Source organism: Lytechinus pictus, chromosome 19, assembly GCF_037042905.1.
Source record: "Lytechinus pictus isolate F3 Inbred chromosome 19, Lp3.0, whole genome shotgun sequence".
Lineage (NCBI taxonomy): Eukaryota > Metazoa > Echinodermata > Echinoidea > Temnopleuroida > Toxopneustidae > Lytechinus > Lytechinus pictus.
Genome location: NC_087263.1, coordinates 11,241,487 through 11,259,814, shown reverse-complemented (window position 1 = coordinate 11,259,814; position 18,328 = coordinate 11,241,487).

The window sequence follows — 18,328 nt, the reverse complement described above, 5'->3', positions numbered from 1 at the left end:
ATTTTTTAAACTATAATCTTTCACATGGCAATGGTCATTTTTTTGTTGGTGTATTATACCTCTTCCATTTTGAAAATAGTATAGCCCTATATGACATGTATAGATATTCGCTTACAACATGACGTTTATTTTATTTTCAAGGCTGCCTCCGAAATAAATCAATCGAAAATACCAGTACTTTAAATGATGAGCCAATGGATCTTGGCATGAATTTTAACAGCGCCCCCTGTTTGCCAAAATTCAAATAACCGTTACCATCTTGGAGTGTGCTCTGACTTGTTACCGCGAGCATGGTGCGCAAGTGGTGTTAGACGGCTTACTACTCACGTAAGAGTCAGGGGCTCGAAACAAGGCAGGGGCATGTTACAACCGATAATGTCACAGCAGCGCATAATGTCGCAGATTGCGACATTATGCCGAGAGCGTCCGACGCATAATGTCGTAGCTTTTCTACTAACGCATAACGTCGCAAGTCTTTACGCATAATGTTGCAGCGATATTTGCTTCAGGACTCGAGTTAAATATAAGACATAAAATATGTTTTCACTGATTATTTTGTGCAAGTCCTATGAACATTTGAAGAGCGTGTCTGGTGGGGCAGGTGCGGATGCAGGGGAGGGGGTCAGTATCAAATTCATTGTCAGTAGAAGGGGGTGGACTTTGAAAAATTGTAAAATGTGGACTATTGAAACGCAAGTATACGCATACCAACATTCATTTGTGCACATCGCTATACATGCAATTATACTTATTTTGCAAGAGAGTGAGGTCATGTAGCTGAAAACTAAATACAAATTTTTTCACATTTAATTGTTGTTCATGACATTAAAAAAATAATTATATTTCGTATTGTTACTCGGAATGTGCCATCAATAGGCTTATATTAAAAAATTAGCGCGCGATTTGCGCTTGCACAATCTTATACTGCCAAAAACTGCTGAGAATGTTCATTGCTTTGGTCGAAATGCATCCAATATCCTAAACGTTGAGCTCGCGCTTCGCGCTCTCATTATCTATTTAGGCAATGCGAGATAGCATATCTTGTTTGTAAGAATAAAGCTTATTAAATGTACTACTTAAAACTTCGGTCTTTAGTTGGGACTGCTCCCTCCATAAACCAACAGCAAACATTGGCTTTTAGCGGCCGATCAGGGAAACATGGATGAAAAAATTTTGCGTCTCATCCCCTTTTGGCGAAATCCCGCTTTAGAAACACATATGACTCCAGCAGGGACCCAAAAGTTGGATCACTCTTCTGGACCACTCTTCATCATAATGAATTTAATACTGCTCCCCCTTGCATTCGCACCTGTCCCTCCAAACACACTTTCAAAAACGTTCAGATGACAGAGCTTGAACAAATTACTGAGTGAAAACATATCTTATCTGCAACTCGCTTCCTGAATAAAATACCGATGCGACATTATGCGTGAAGACTTGCGACTTTATGCGTTAGCAAGTTAAGCTACGACATTATGCGTTGACTGTGACATTATGCCAAAATCATCCAACGCATAATGTCACAGTCAACGCATAATGTCGCAATTGCGACATTATGCGTTGCTGCGACATTATCGGTTGTAACAGGGCAAGGTATTCGATCTGTGTTGGGCATTTTAGGCCTTTCGGGTAAGGTTGAAAGTGGGTCCCAAATGCAAGATAATAATAGCAGTTTTCGCTCCTCGATGCCCGACGAATTTAAGTACACGGTAGGCCTAAATTTTTAAAAATGCCCGCCCGATGACAAAGAAAAGCTGGATGGTCTTTGTCGAAAATTGGTATAACAGAACAGCGGTTGGGGAGCTAGCGAAATATATGTCGTTTGTCCACAGACCAGGACGAAACTGAGGTTTGATCCAACAATATTCGACAAAGACTTTTTGGTTGATCTTTGCAATGATGGGCGTTTGCAATACATTTTCTACGTTCTTCAATCAGTCGTGCATCGTAGATCGATACTCCCTTTCACTGTCTGCTTGATGCACTTTTGCAAAAAAAAAAAACCTAAACACGCGCAGCGGCGCCAATGGTCTTTCTTGAAGGGCATATGGAAAATTAATGTTTTTAATACAGATTTGTGACAACTGTATCAACGAATTAATACTAACATTTCCGACAAAGAGTGCTTGATATATTCAAAATTCTTTATTTTTACGAAGTATTAATGGACGAAACAAACAGATTTAACTGATACTACACTTTTGGAGTGTTAGATGACAACTCGGTATCAAACATTTACCGATTCACTTCTTTATAACACAGGTTTACCAGAGTTTTAAAGTGAATTGTGAATTCAATTGGCCTTTTTAACATACAATCTCCTACAGTATAGGCCTATATGTGCAATCATATTCCACCATGCTGCTTTGTCTCAAGCATTTTTGGGCTAATAGTTTAGTTTTTTCCATTCATTACTCATTATTTTACCATTTCTATATTCACTCTACTTAAAGTGTAGCGTTGTGTCCCAGTGGATTAGTCTCCGGACTCTGAAACAGAGGGTCGTGGGTTCGAATCCCAGCCATGGCGTAATTTCCTTCGGCAAGAAATTTATCCACATTGTACTGCACTTGACCCAGGTGAGGTGAATGGGTACCCGGCAGAATTTTTCCACGAACGCTTTAGCGCTTATTAATATGGCGGCTCAGCTACAACCGGGGTAATAATATGATACCAAGTATCAAATCGCAGTTGAGTATATGCACATATTAACTGCGCTATATAAATTGACATATCTTATATTCTAAAATTGTCACATGGCTTTGAACTTTATTATGTCATAGTATGATAATAATAATAATTGGATTTATATAGCGCTTTTTCCAGTGGATACTAGGTCATGTACTGCAATTCAGTTTGCCCATGCAATAAATGCAGAAACCCCTGAAAGAAAAAAAGAAATCATGATGATGGCAACACCTCGCGGGCGTTCAAAGCTCTTGAGGTTTTAGGGAAGGGGCAGACCAAAGTTGATGATCATAAAAGTAGGAGTCAATTGACTTCCCTCATTTTGTCTTTTGTTGCGCTAACGAGCTCCGCCTCTGGCCATACCAGTCCTTTGGATAATAAATTACACCAAAAGAAGTTCTTACAGCGGGGACTTACCATTCACCCCTGTTTACCCAATAAGACCCAAAATGAGTTTCTACTAGACATTGCAAAGATAACCATTAGTGGTGTTGGAAAAAGCAAGGTCTGTATCCATTGTACACATTTGTTAATTTCGTTTACACTCATTATTCATTCACCCACCCCTCACCTTTTAACCCCTCGTTGCTTTATTTGATTGGTTTCTACGTCAAAAAATACAATAATGGTGCGTTTTAATAAAACTTCAAATGATTATTAACCATGGTGGCACTTAAACAAAATACAATATTTTGATGTTAATATTTAATTGATTCGTCTATCTTTAAATATTGGACAATTTCACTTAATCCAAACTTTGCTTATATTTTCATTTCGTTTACATATTCGGAATCACTAATTCCATTTAAATCATCGCCAGATACATCTCATCAATTGAGCTATTTCTATAATGCGCTACCCTGTACTTTACCTATTTTAATATCATATACTATGCACGCGAAGCATGATAATAATATTGGCCAGTCACATTAACAAAACCGATTCCAGACCGATCAAAGCTATTACGTTATTTCGATATGGCATTTCGTCGGTCGGTTTGGAGTCGGGTGCGTTTGAGAAACTGTACCAATTCTAGGGGTACATTAACTGGCTTCAAATATGTTAACTTGGGCCTCGTTAGGACAAATTTAGGAGCGATCCGCGACGCCATACCAGTGTGGATAATGGGATATTTGGCGTTGGTCCGGGGGCGTCGATTTAGACGTATCAAAGAATGGATGATTGCCCATATTAATGGCTTAGTACTTTGATCTTCATCAGTGGAAGAAGAAACAGGTTAAACAAGTTCCTATGTTAGAAAAGATTATTTCATTTCTATGTTGACAAGCGGCGCGTACGAATTAGTGTGTTTTATTGGATTGAAACTTTGTTACAAACTGGCTAACTGGCTCGACAGATCACGATGCACTATATAGTCTGCAGGCACAGACCTATGGTTTCGCAATTTTCATAGTGCATAATGCAGAGTCTGAAGTAATCAGACTAGATTCACGATATGTGTATGTATATTGCACTGACATACAGTTTGGAGTCTAATCTTTATCCAACACAGGTATGATTTATTAAGTGTCAAATTTTAGTCTTTGCTTGATTCCAAACTCTTATTTGTGAAGGATGGTGCTTTTCTGTCCTGGCAAATCTTTCTTCATTTTCTCTTTTTTTTTCTCTCTTCTGTTTCTTTTTTTTTTCTTTACCAATTCTTCGCTTTTACTTTTTGTGTTGCTTTTTATAGGTTACCAATATAAAAAATCCCCGAGCCTATAAAATCTTATCATTTTATCTTCGGACGATTAATGCGAGAAGATTTTTTTAATTGTTGTTTTAAGAACGCAAGAAATGATCCAGGCATATGCGATTTCTGAAATCACTCTGGGATTACTCAATAGCAAAGTTAATTTGCATTCCTTTAATTTCGGAAAGTAAAGGACTATAGAAAGAAAAAAAAACAATTTTCAAACTTGTTGAGCGTTTGGAAGATGAGGAAAGGATGGTCAGTTTGCTTTACATGATATGTTTTTATCATGCTTATTGCCATTGCTGTATTTTCCAAGGAACCTGGTCTTTATGAACCGATTCGTAGAAGGAATATACCATTTTTTCCTTTCTACCGTCCCCCCTTCCCATCCAAATTTGTTTTCCATTTCCATACTTTTAACAACCACTCCGATTCAACAATAGATGGGCCGTTGCTTCCAGCTAACAGATATTCTTTCACCCATGAATACGTATGTGGAAGGGAAAGTGATCCATTTAAGCATGCGCACTGCCATCCTTTTTCCCCTTCGGAAAACAAATTGGGGAAATTCGAGCCGGTCTGGGTCGATAAGATTACACTTTTTGGCTGAACCTGTTGCACAGAATTCATGAAAGGATTGAAAACAAAATAGGGAAAAGGAAGAATGAATGTTTTGATCAGTAAATTTGAGTAGACGAAAATATTCAATAAACGTAAAAAATGAATCAAATTCTAAATAAATCAATTCCTATATAGATTATACGTCATTGTCATTGACGCAATACTCAAAGCATAATAAGTTGAGAATTATTAATATTATTCACAATTCCTTTCCATTTTGTTTATTTCCCTTTCCAACGATTACAATATAATGTTTTGTATTGTACATCTTGATATAACAAGCAATAAAATATAACAATAATTTCTACGTGTAATATATAGTCAGGATTATCACACAAACAGCTTGTAAAAGGAGGAGCCTGCTAAAAAAGTAGAGCTTGTAGAGTGCAGCATCCTATTTAAAACAATATTCTTACAAATCGTATAGACAAAAAGTCCCACTATTATTATGCAAGCTTAACTATTTTCAATCTATACTTTATGCGCACAGAGACTCAGATATTGATTATCGATAAGTCTGTCTACTAAATCTGATAAATTACGTTTTAGGTTCATTTTACACGCTGTAAGCCCTGTCAAATATTAATCATTATTTTTTATTGGTTCATTTCAAATTGAATGTCGCAACCGTTGGCTGAATTGTACACAAATAACATTTTAGAAAGATGCCAATATAGTCTTGATAATACACTCTAAAGACAAATCAGTTAAAGAATGACTAGTTAATAGTGTCAGCTGGTGCAACTGTTATTCTAGTCATATTTGACTATTTTCGAGTTGTATTTTACTTGCACATAGTTATTTATGACTAGAATATATGTCAGAAATGTGACAAGACATATCAGTGTTGCACCCAGCTGACTACTGGTCTCGTCAATTTGACTGATTTGTTTTTAGAGTGTAGGCATGATTAAAATCCTTAATAAAATTTCACATGAATAGTCAGAGTTTACTTGGTCTTCTCTATTTCCTGGACAGAGGCAAATGTTAAGCTTTTAGATGAGCAAAATGAATGACATGTGCATCGGTACTAATCCATTTGTATTTTGTTATGCTTTTCAAAATATTAACTTTTACCACTACACATTTGTCAATTTTTCTTACAGTACAAGTTCTAAGAAGAAAAAACAAGGGATCTGTTAATTTGCAACTGGACTGTAAGGTTTAGTCTAATTCTAAGAACTTAGTAAATTTACCGATTTCAACGCAATCACTAAAGTGTCCATACGGTTTGGCCTTTTGAACAAGTTAATTATCTACCAATTTACATGTAAAAAAATACAGGAATCGTTAAAAAGAAGGTCGGATGACTTTCAATTGTTCTCTTTCGTTGGGCCCAAACTCAAACAAAAAAATGAAATAAAATAGACCTATTTCTACGAAATCAATTTAATAGTATCCATTAATAATCATCACCATACCACTATGACAGTCTAGTCAAACGATAATTTAATGTCCAAGGTGACGTCCAAAACTTTATAAAGGTATGAAATTATGGGGAGGATAAAACGATATATCACTGCGTTGTTCTGCATAAATGTAAAAATAGGCATTTTTTGTGATACCTACAATTACCAATTATTGATCGATTGATATATATGTATTGAAATTATGATAAATGACTTTAAAACTTTAATGCAATATAGGTCATTCTCCAAGCCTTTACTGACTGTTGCTTGGGTTATAATAGTTATATAAAGCTAACTGGGAGCCACATTCATATCCTTGTTACGCATTGTCTATTTTAACATTATATTCATTTATTATTAACCGTTTAATCATGTCGGGTAAGATTACCTCTAGCTTGTTTTTGGTTCCCCAAAATGATATTTATTCCATTGTATTATGATTTAATTTCATTCCATCATGTTCTATTGTCTATTCTATTATGTATATATATATATAATATGATGTTTCTTTAATAGTTTTTGAAGAAATCGATTTGAAATAGAGAGCAATATTGTTGTTGCGTATTTTTTTTCCATTATATTTTCGCAATTTTCTTTATATTAACTTCTTCTTTGGACGGATTTGCCCTGTAATGATATAGAAGGAAATGAAGGAGAATTATTTTGTTTCCTCATTTTGTTTCTTAACCCATTTACCGCCAGCAATAGCAAGTCATCTTATAATGTTAGTCACATTTCAACCATTGCAGTTTACGAAAATAAGGCACGTGCCAAAAAGGACGGTAGATTCAAATAAAGACCCTTCTACGCATGCTTAGTCCAAGGACTGTGAACGCTCAGGTCATTTTTTTAATACAATGTTTACATTACACGGTGTTTGTAAAAGCTCATTAGACTTTAATAATAAATTACTTCTATGTTATGTAAACATTGTCCCCACCCTCACCCCCACCCCTTCCACAGACAGCATGGAACTCCAATAAAAGAAAATCATGATTATTCATTATAACTTATAACATAAAAAAATATTCAGACAGTAAAAAAAAAACACTGGGAGGAGTAAGCAAAGCAAACAAAGAAACAATGATCGAGGTATTTGTTCTACAAGATATGATGTTAACATGATTTAACACTAAAATGCGCATAAACAATTTATAATTGTAGTCATCGACATTATCTAGTAAAACTATGCTTAATTGTCATGTGTAACCGGGTCTTGGACTCTAAAAGGGGTATGAGCAGTGGGCCAAATGAGTTAAGAGACATATTTTGAAAAGGAAAAGAGAACAATAGACCCATAAAGTTGAACTTGGAAAGAGGGGACAGAATAACAATGAGAACTAAAGAAACGAAAACTCCGCCATCACTGTCCCCGTTTGACTTGCAAAAACATCCCGAGGCATAGATTAGTAAAGCAGGGAATTTCTATAGCACCTATTTTTGCTTTGCTCGTCTTTCTCCTTTTTTTTCCTGGGGTATATACCTCTCATTCTGGTTTTGTTATTTCTCTCTCCATTTAGATCTGGTCTTTGAAAGGTTGTCGCGTGCGCACTGTCGCATCAAGCGTGGCTGGCTCGCTTTGTGGCTCCGGACTAGAACTTAAAACTCCCTCGTATTTAATCTGCTCGGTGGTCTTAAATACCCCTTTCAATCACATACCTAAGAACCTGTCTCTGAAAGGAGCCCTTATGGTGACATGCCTGGCATAGCACCAGGTATACGCAATCTTCCATTTACTATAAACAATGAAAGACGGGTTTCTACAATGTCTGTTGAACCCAGGACTCGGTGTAATACTAATACATCAGATTGAGCAGAGCAGTTTCTTAATATACAAACAAGGGTTCCATTCTCCAAGAGTTTAAACATGATAAATAACAGTATATGAAGAAATACTTATCCTTTTACCATTAATTATATCTAATAAAAGAATACATGATTAAATCATATATTACCTTTATGATGAGCGTAAAAGCACGTTTTTAAGTCAAATTCTTAGTATTGTGATTATTCCGTCAAGTCCTTCTTTGCTGATTTTCAATAACACCTTTCACTTTATTCTTCATTCGGACGATGTTGTTGAAACTTATTGGGTTTTATATATATATTTGTTTATTTATTTATTTGTCTATTTATATACATATGTATTCTTTCAGTGTGATCCATGCAGCGATGTTATTTTCATTTTTCTAATGAATGAAAATGATTTTAAATTCAGTGTAACATAATACATATTGGATACATGTATACCTTTACATGTACATTCCAATAGATACCAACAACAAACCTTTAAATTCTAGCATTATAATAATCTTTACCAAGAGCAGTACCTTCCTACTTAAAAGGGAAATTGAAAAAAAAAGAAATACCAAGCTACGAAGACTTCCAAATAAATACCAGTATATCTTGATGGGAGCACTGTATAACGGAATAAAAGATATGATTTTCAAACATAATTATAGGACCTAATGAACTAATATACTGCTTATTAATTGTGTTGCCATATACAGGTGTCAGGTAAAGCCTATGCATATGATTGAATGCTGAATAATGTTTGGTAGAGTCTACACCATATTCCGTATAGCCTAACTTGCACGCTGCATTTTTCCTCAATAGAACTAAAATGCGAAACAGCAAATATATAACATTCTTATGAACTGAAAAGTGGGTAGACAGTTCACCTTATATTTCAGATCTCTATCATGTGCATACAGAATATTATTATCAAGTTTTATTAAAATGTTTTAAGTTATCACTGTTAATACCACATAAGCCAACTAATGGCTTGTAAACAATGTTGATGATGCCCTTGATAATTATATACGGCATTGTAATCACATTGGTCATAGGTCAGACCGAATTTATACATCTTAATGAATTTCTATCGCGTTAGCCTGATTTCAGAGGTTAGCCCCCCCCCCCCCCCACACCTCCGGGCTAAAGGTCCGATGAATAGATGTACTCAGACATGAAAACAAACATCATTGGGCGTCTCTACCAGTAAGGCTTGATTCACATCCAGCCATGCAGTAACAAACCCTCTAAAAGCGCAACGATGGGAGGTAATATTTGGAGTAAACTAAAAGAGAGACAGAGAGAGAAAGAGAGGGAGGGGGATGGAGAGAGGGGGAGTGAGAGAGAGGGAGAGAACGGGAGTTAAAGGTAGAGGGAGAGAAAGCAATTGATAGAGTGGGAGTGAGGGTAGCAACAGAGAGAGAGAAAAAATAATAAAACATGGAAAAGGAGTGTGTGGGTGTGCGTGAGCGGGTGAATGAGGAAGAAACGATACGAGAGAGGAATGGGGGTAATGAGAAGGGGTGATGAAAGAAAAAAAGGGAGAAAAGAGGCAGAGTAAAATAGAAGAACGCTGACAGGGGCATGAGATATTAAACAGAAGTAGAAAATGGGAAAGTATAATCGGGAGGAAGAGGGTATGGAAAGAGACGGGTGGTACATGGAAAGTTTTAAAAAAAGAAGTAAAAAAGAAACCACATTGAAAGAGGTTCATGTCTGATAAAACTGAGAAATGTATTAACTGGGTGTGCCGCCCCAACACTTCTCTCTTATGAAAATGCTTTTGATTTTGTTTTCTGTCCCAGGAAAAAAAAGTTCAAAGTGTTTTAAAACAGAAAAAAAAAATGTTTTCAGCATTAAAATCACAAGCAAAGCCCTTTTACCTTAAATTACCACACATGTATTTGACGGGAATTCTGATCACATTTTACATTGAAAATATATTATTCTGTAAAAGGGTTTTTCACGATTAAGTAGTTTAAAAAGTTACTTTACCACTTATTAGTCCTGCAAAAAGCTCACCAGAGAGTGAAACATCCAAGCTCGAGTCGGTCATTCATCGGTCGATTCATCAAGAAGCAAAGTTTAATACAATACTGCATTAAAAAAAAAAAAAAAAAAAACGTGCAGTTCATTTCAGATTGGTATATGTAAATTTGTTTGATTTGATTTTGTTGTTGTTGTTAATTGTCATGGTCATATCTCTCTATTGAGCAAGAAATAAGAGGTTGAGGTTGTATAAATAAGATAATAATCACTTAAAGCAGATGCGAACTAGTGGCCTGATAATAGCACCACCTAAATTTCTCAACTACTCAAAATCTGGACAGGTTCCTCACCCATAATGCAACATGAGCAGAGTAAATTCTAAATTTAGATTTTTCTATACAAAATTAATTATAGACTAGTTTATGTTCTGCATCATCTCAAAGGGCATTTTTTTTGTTAATAGCTAATGAATACGCACAATCAATGGAAGATCACACATACTGTTGGTCAGTTTGCTCCCCCTTTGTCGTAGTGATGCCTATGTACTCATAACTGATTGAAATAAATCATGAAAACCTTAAGATTATCCCCCCCAAAAAAAAAAAAAATAATAATAATAATGTAGGCATGATGTTGCTCTCAAAACCATTTCACAATAATCATTTTATAGTATCGAATGTCTTTAGATTTACTGTGGAAAAAACAACAAATGGGAAGAAAAAGGGAAATTGAGAAAAAATGTTGTATTGTTGTATTTGTGACCTAAGATTGATGAGGTAATTTGGATTTTCAGAAATGTTAATCTAAGATAAGAGTTGAACAACAGAACGTTTCCTATACAGTCGCAACAACAGAAATAAACTTTCCTTATTTGGTGTATGTATAGCCCTTTTGGCATTTAACTTTATATACCCTCTCCTAGCTTTCAAATTATAGGAGTTTCTATTTTCTAAAAATGTAATCTTTTGGCAATCAAATCGTTCAAAATAGCAACAAAACTTGCAGTTTTGGGGGCTTATCTTGAAATTGAATCGCAGAGCAACACGTGGCAATCTTAAAGCGAAAGAGAACTCGGGAATATGGGGTTGAAATAGCGAGGCAGACGACGAGGTATTGTTCCAGGCTCTCTTTGGTACAATGTAACAAATGGTGAGTTTTCTTAAGATTGTTATCAGAGTCACCTTACCATAACACTCCTGAAGGTGAAATTTTGAGATTTATAATGCGGTTTTATAATAGCACAAACCACACGTTGAATCACAGTTTCATTTTTCCATAATGAGCGCAATATGATATGCAGCCCAGTCAAATAATAGAATAGAATTCTTCTAAGGGAAATAATATTTTCTAAAAAAAAATCATATTGGTAGCCTGGCTGACCCCAGACATTATGCATGTTATGACCTAAACGTCACCCAAGTTACCTTAAACCATGTTAAATGTGGGAATATCCCATATTAATCCAGATCGTCTCCCTTAGGGCATGTCTGGTACCAAAACAGGATATCCAGCACTAACCAATAAGATAGGGAACCTTCTGACCTTTGCTTTTCAGGTTTCTATTTCATTTCATAACGTTATTATTATATTTGACTTTACTTTGTAACTTTGTTGAAATTTTGGAATGAAATAAATTCGTTATCAATCAATCAATCCTGAAGGCAATCAATCTATGAATATGACACTCTTTCGATTAAAGATCAAGGGTCCGTTACAAGGCTTAGTTGCTTTTAAAAATCAATTGTGATTTCTAGGTTACGCGTTTCTATTAACTAAAAGAAGACTTAATTATTTATTTAATACTTTAATTATGACAATTACTTTAGGGGTCTTTTAATCAATAGATGTATACCTAAAAAAGGAACAATAAAGACACCTTTGATATTTAAAAAATGTATAATGAGAGGCATGCGTGTACTCACACAGAAAATGATATTCTGAGCCATATCTGAACAGGCAAGACTGTTTTAATTTTCATTCTTTGCCTCTGGTTTACTTTGTACAGAATTATATGACCGCTTAATATTAAATGTAAGATAAATATTTCTTTATTCGCACCTGAAGGCGGTTACAGATATTAAAACGCTTTCAGGATACCTCTGTCATTGGCATGGTCTTGGGAAGCGGGGTGCTGGAAAGCAGGTTAGTATGATAAAATGTAGAAATTCGACCATGAAAATGACCTTTATTTTAGAGTAAAAGCCCTTTCCCCTTTTTGCTACCAATTTTCTTCTGACAAAAATCACCTTCATTTTGAAGTAAAAATCGTTCTGTTTCCTTTGTTTTGTTTGTTTCTTTTTTTCTTTTCAAAACCAGCACCCATCTTCATAAATCGTTCCCAGCTCACTGGTCATAGGTTTCAATCAGTCTTTCCCGAAAATAAAATGTATCCACACTTTACACTCGTTAAGAATATTCCGGTCAACTTCCACGTGGGGCGATTGCAACGATAGCCAACTAAAAAAAAAAAAAAAAAAAAACGGTTTTCGAATCATATGGTGGTGGTGATTTATTTTTACCTGATTGCTAAGAAAGCATGAATGCTTGTAAGCAAGCAACCAGAGGACCGACGGCTTAAGGTCCTCTCCGAAGGACCTGGTACTGAGGATTAATGCCTCACCAAAGGGCACTAGCGCACCAAGTGGGAATCAAACCCGGGTCACCAGAATACGAGTCCCTCGCTCTACCGACTGAACTATATGTACCACGATTAGTGTTATGAACCCATGAATTCATGTTAAAATGCGATAATTCGTTTTAGATGTGGTTTATATTGCGATTAACATAGAAGATGTATGATATGTAATGAAGTTGCCTGTGAAGTTTAACTGTTATCCAATGATGTTCATGATAATTATATGGAATGAGATTTATATTTCGCAGATTATATATACATGTAAGTGAATGGGAGAATGGAAGCATTGAGTTCACCTTCAGATGTAATTTTGTTAAAAAGGTACAAATTCTTTAAAATAATGATAATAAACATTATTGTAGAGCGCATGATTATCAGTTTAAAGAGTCCTTATGCACTTAAATATTGATGTTGAATAATACAATTATAACAGATTATGATCGCTGGACTCCACAAAGCGTATGGTCAGGACCCAGTTGAATAAGACCCGTAATCAAAGACAATTTCAAATTTGCAGTTGTAATCTACTGAAAAGGTGTGGTTTAACTGGTCGAGAGCTTTTTATTTGATATCAAGCAGATTTGTGAAATGTGGCCGGGATATTACATGCATGATGCGCGAAATGAATCCAGCGATTCATTTACCCCTGTGTCAATGGAGAGAAGGGGACGGAGATCTGCATACAGAATTATGACGTCACAGCAACTGATTACGATGGCAACTGGTCGCAAACGGCTTCAAATTATAAGCCATGTGCCTTTGATTGGGATGACGGTTGCTATTAATGATACAGGTAACTTGTACTAGCCCATGGTGGTGCAAAGGCAAATGTTTCTTGTCTTAAACCTTAGCCATGCAGATGCGAGCTTCGCCGCACCATTCTTCCGGTATGTTCGGTTTAAAATGAAATTGGAGTTACATGTTCAATAATTCGACAACAATCAATCATGTTCCTCTCTCTCTCTCTCCCATGATATATTTCTCTCATAACAGCAACCCCCGCCCCCCCCCCCCTCCTCTCCCTTTTTCATTCTCGCTCTTCCCCTCTTTCTCTTATACAGGCAAAAATATATGTTATCGTTCTTTCCCAAGATATAGATTTCTGGGGAACCGTAAAAAATGAAAAAAAAAACTGAAATATGCTTTCGACACCAATGTTTCTCAATCTCATTATTATCTAACAAAATTTCGCACAGTCTCCTATCGTAATTAACCCTATTTTCTTTCATATTTTGATATTTGTTTCATTGAATCTAATCTTTTTCCTTTCTCCAACTCCTTTTTCTCATTATGTCTCTCCCCCTCTCTTTCTTCTTTTCTCTCCTTCCTTTTCACTCATCTGTTTTATGTTTCATCTACTTTCCTTTCCCCCTCTATCTCTCCCTCTCCATCTTTTCCCCGCTCTTCCTTCACTTATGTTTTACATCACACTGTCTATCTCACCCTCTACGTTCTTATAAATATAAATCGATTAAAGCGCACTATATTACTGTGCGAGACCAGAAAGCCACAAAAACATCAAACGGACAAAAGAGTTCCTCTAGACTTTTGATCTTTATCTCCAACAATTCTAACCATAGTAAAAAAAAAATGCAGAGGAAAATGACAAAACAACTAAATCAACTGGAGGCGAAATCTCTCTTTTTATTTATTTTCTTTCTTGCCTTTTTTCTGTCACCTATTTCCTTCCATTCTGTGAATCACTTTTATCATGAACTTGCCCGTGATGTTATTGTCTGGAAATGCTAACAAAGGCACAGAACGCGAGGTTGTTTGTAAAGCACAAACAATGGGCACACGCCATCGGGACACCTTAAATAGAACTATAAAAAAAACTTGCTCAAATACAGGCATCAGTGATAAAGATATTAGTGCGTTCACACAGCTAGATATCAATAAGAATTGCAGTATAATTTGTTGGCGTAACGATTCCCCTCCTGCATTTCCAATTATCTGATGATTATATTATTGCGAATGTATGTTTCCTGACCTTTTATCTATTTACATTTGATGAGCGCGAATCTTAGAATATTTCGACAATTCATTTCCATTTTATTGCATCGCATTTCAGTGTATAGTATGCCCATTTCCCATTAAAAATCGAAATGCATAAAATACATATTGCACGAATAATGAACCGAAATAATGTAATAGTAATAGTGCATAGTTCATTGTGTGCTAAATGTTCTTGGCGGCGGCGAGGGAGGGGGGGGGGGGGTGGTCGTATGGATATATTATATGTTAGAATAGTATAACTAATTAATATCATCATCAATATCATATCATTGCCATCTCCATGACTGTGATACATATTCTATATTTACTACTAACATGACTACTATAAACATGCAAAACGTTGTTACTAAAGTTAATGTGATGTGAAGTACAGTCTTTGAAGATAATGACAATAGTAATTGGTTAAGTTTTGTGTATCGATCTTTCTTGTACATCATCATGTCACAGTTTAGACCAAAGAGAGAATTAGTTAGCAATCCCTGAAAATAGGACTAGGCTTTGATACAGGTAACTTCATACCTGATTAAGTACGTATAAGTAACCTCTTTAAATAAAACAAAAATCAATACTTACTTTAAGAAATGTTCCAGTGGAAACAGGCTGCTCTTTAACCTTCGAACTCGTAAAGTTAATCGAAGTGATGCAATAAAGATACTAAAAATCTGTATGCCCGATTCAATCATGACAATGGAACATGTACGCTGAAAAGTTATGCGTATTGGTGTGGAGTGCTACCCCCCTACCCCCTCCCCCCTCACAGGCCTTACAAAAAGGGAGGGGTCTAAAACATTGATATTTTGGGGCTAAGCCATTGTATTCTATTTTCCTACGTCATTATTTTATGATCAAACGTATTTACTTAATCTGCCTATATTTTTCTGACAAGTATTTTTTTTTCATTGATGATGATGATGATGATGGACAGCATTTGTATAGCCACGCCATTTATCTGCCCCCCCCCCCCCAAAAAAAAAAAAAAAAAACATTCACCAGCGCCTGCTCCCGAATATGTCTCACACTATTCACAAAGTTGTTGGAAAAGATGAATCTTCAGGTCAGATTTGAATGTCTTAATGTTATTACAATTATGACGTTGGATTGACATAGAATTCCAAAGACGAGGTTTAACTGACGAAAAGGTAACTTTTCAGAAAGATACTGGACACCTGAAGAAAAAGTCCAGCAGAACGAAGTAATGGCCGCAGCTGACGTACACTGATTAACGAAGTTAAGGTCGGGACCAGGTTATGGAGAGCTTTAGATATACTCTGCTTTGCTTTGGTTACTCCTTTTGCTTATACTACTTACTAAAAATTATGATCTTACTTAAACGCTTTCCTACACAGATGTGTCTTCAATAGTGTTTTGAAAGCAGGTACAGATTGGGCCATTTTAGTTCTAAGGTGAAGTTGGTTCCATTATTTCGGAGCTGCGTAGCTAAATGCACATTCTTCAAGAGTTGCCTTGGTTTTAGAGTAGGGTATAAGTAAGTAGGAGGATCATACACTGCGAAGTTCTTGAAGGGTTGCCGAGAGGTGATCGAACTTTCTAATGACCATAAGACATGTAAGAAGGCGGGTCGTAGCATTCTAGACAGCCTGACATTATTATAATGATTATAGAGCCAAGAGGCTGTGATGTACAATGTGAAAAGAACGGCACCGAGAACAGATCCATGGGGAACTCCATAGCGAAGGGTAGTCACAGGTGATGACTACAGCGTGTCCTCTGTTTTTTTAAGGTAAGAACGAAGCCATCAGAGTGCAGAACCATCAATTCCAAAATAAACTCTAAGTCTTTAAGTCTCTAAATGGCATGATCCATTGTATAAAATGCTGCTGACAAGTCAAGAAGGACTAAGGCAACTGCTTTCTTCTTATCGATTGATGTAAGGATGTCATCTGAGACCTTCAATAGTGATGTCTCCACACTGTGATTCTTCCTGTAGGCAGACTGGAAACACTCAATAAGCCAATCGCCTTGCAAATATGCAGTCAGCATGGTCAGACGACTAAGAACAATCCCCTCCATCACTTTGGCAAGATATGGACACCGGGCGATAGTTCGCAAGATCATAATGATAAAGTGTATAGATTTCTTCAATACCAGGGTGACAAAGCCAGCGCCAAACTGTAGGGAACCACTTCATCGCGCAATGATGCATTAATCAGACCTTCGATGGGTAGAGCTAAGAGATCACAATACCGCTTCATAAGAATATTAGGCACTGACTTGAGCGCAATGCTAATAATAAACATATAAAAATAAGCCTCCTTAAATAAAATTGCCTCACTAGCCCATTATAAGTAGGCCTACACTCTTAAAATGTTGGGTGACATACTGTCCACACAACAATTGGTTTGAAAAAATATCCGACTCTGGGTAGTTTTCGACCAATACTGTGTGGTTTTCACCCAAAGCACACATTATTGGTTTAAAACTACCCAGAATTGGATTAGGTTGAAGCGAATTGTCGTGTGGACAGTATGTTGCCCAACATTCTTAAGAGTGTATACGGGGTTCTCCCTCTCTGATTCATATAATCCCTATGTGTTTCTCCCTATATTTAAAATGATGGTCTCGCAGACCCAGGTTCTGTTCCACTCAGTTTCCAGGACGCTCTGGCAAGGGCATTATCCCATTTTAAATTTCCTCTCCTTGCTTATGGCCCAGTCATAAATACCATTAAAAACTGCTACGAATGCCGGATTAATTATTTTGTCACCATTTCATCTTTGTATATTTGCATTTTGATTTTTAATTGTAAAAAAAAAATAAAATTTGGAGCTTTGGACACACATAATAAATGTGTTAATAAAACTTTCGCATTTCTTTGAGATATCTCATGAAAGGGCATATTTTGTAACAGTACTCCCTATTTTTGTTTAATATGGGGCACTTTCAATCATTGGCGGCGGAAGCAAAAATTGTTTTGGGGGGACCACAATTTTTTTTTGACAAGCAAAAAAAAAAAAAAAAAGGTTATCAACCTAAAATTTTAGGGGGGACGCAGGAAAAAAATTGACAAGCAAAAAAAAAAAAAAAAAAGTTTTCAACAACAGATTTAGGGGGACACGTCCCCCGCCCCCCGCTTCCGCCGCCTATGCTTTCAATACCAGTCATAGTTTTGACAGAGAACGGATATTTTACTGTCGGCAACAGCCCTTCTAAGAACATGTGCACTTTGTCCGCAGGATAATAAGTTTTATGATTCAATATATCATCTTTGCATATAGATATCAATTAATTATATTCCAAACACAATGGCATCTAACGTACTTCTACCTACATATATCATGCAAAACAATGGTTTATTCGAACATTGGATATTGAAAAAAAAAAGCGAATAAAACCCCTACAATGAATATGTGGAGCGTGTAGCCTGAAGTTTGAATAAACAAAGACTGCAAGCAAAGTATGCACGCCATTTCAATACTATCCTAACAATTATGTTTATGCAATAAAGTTGAATGGATGTCC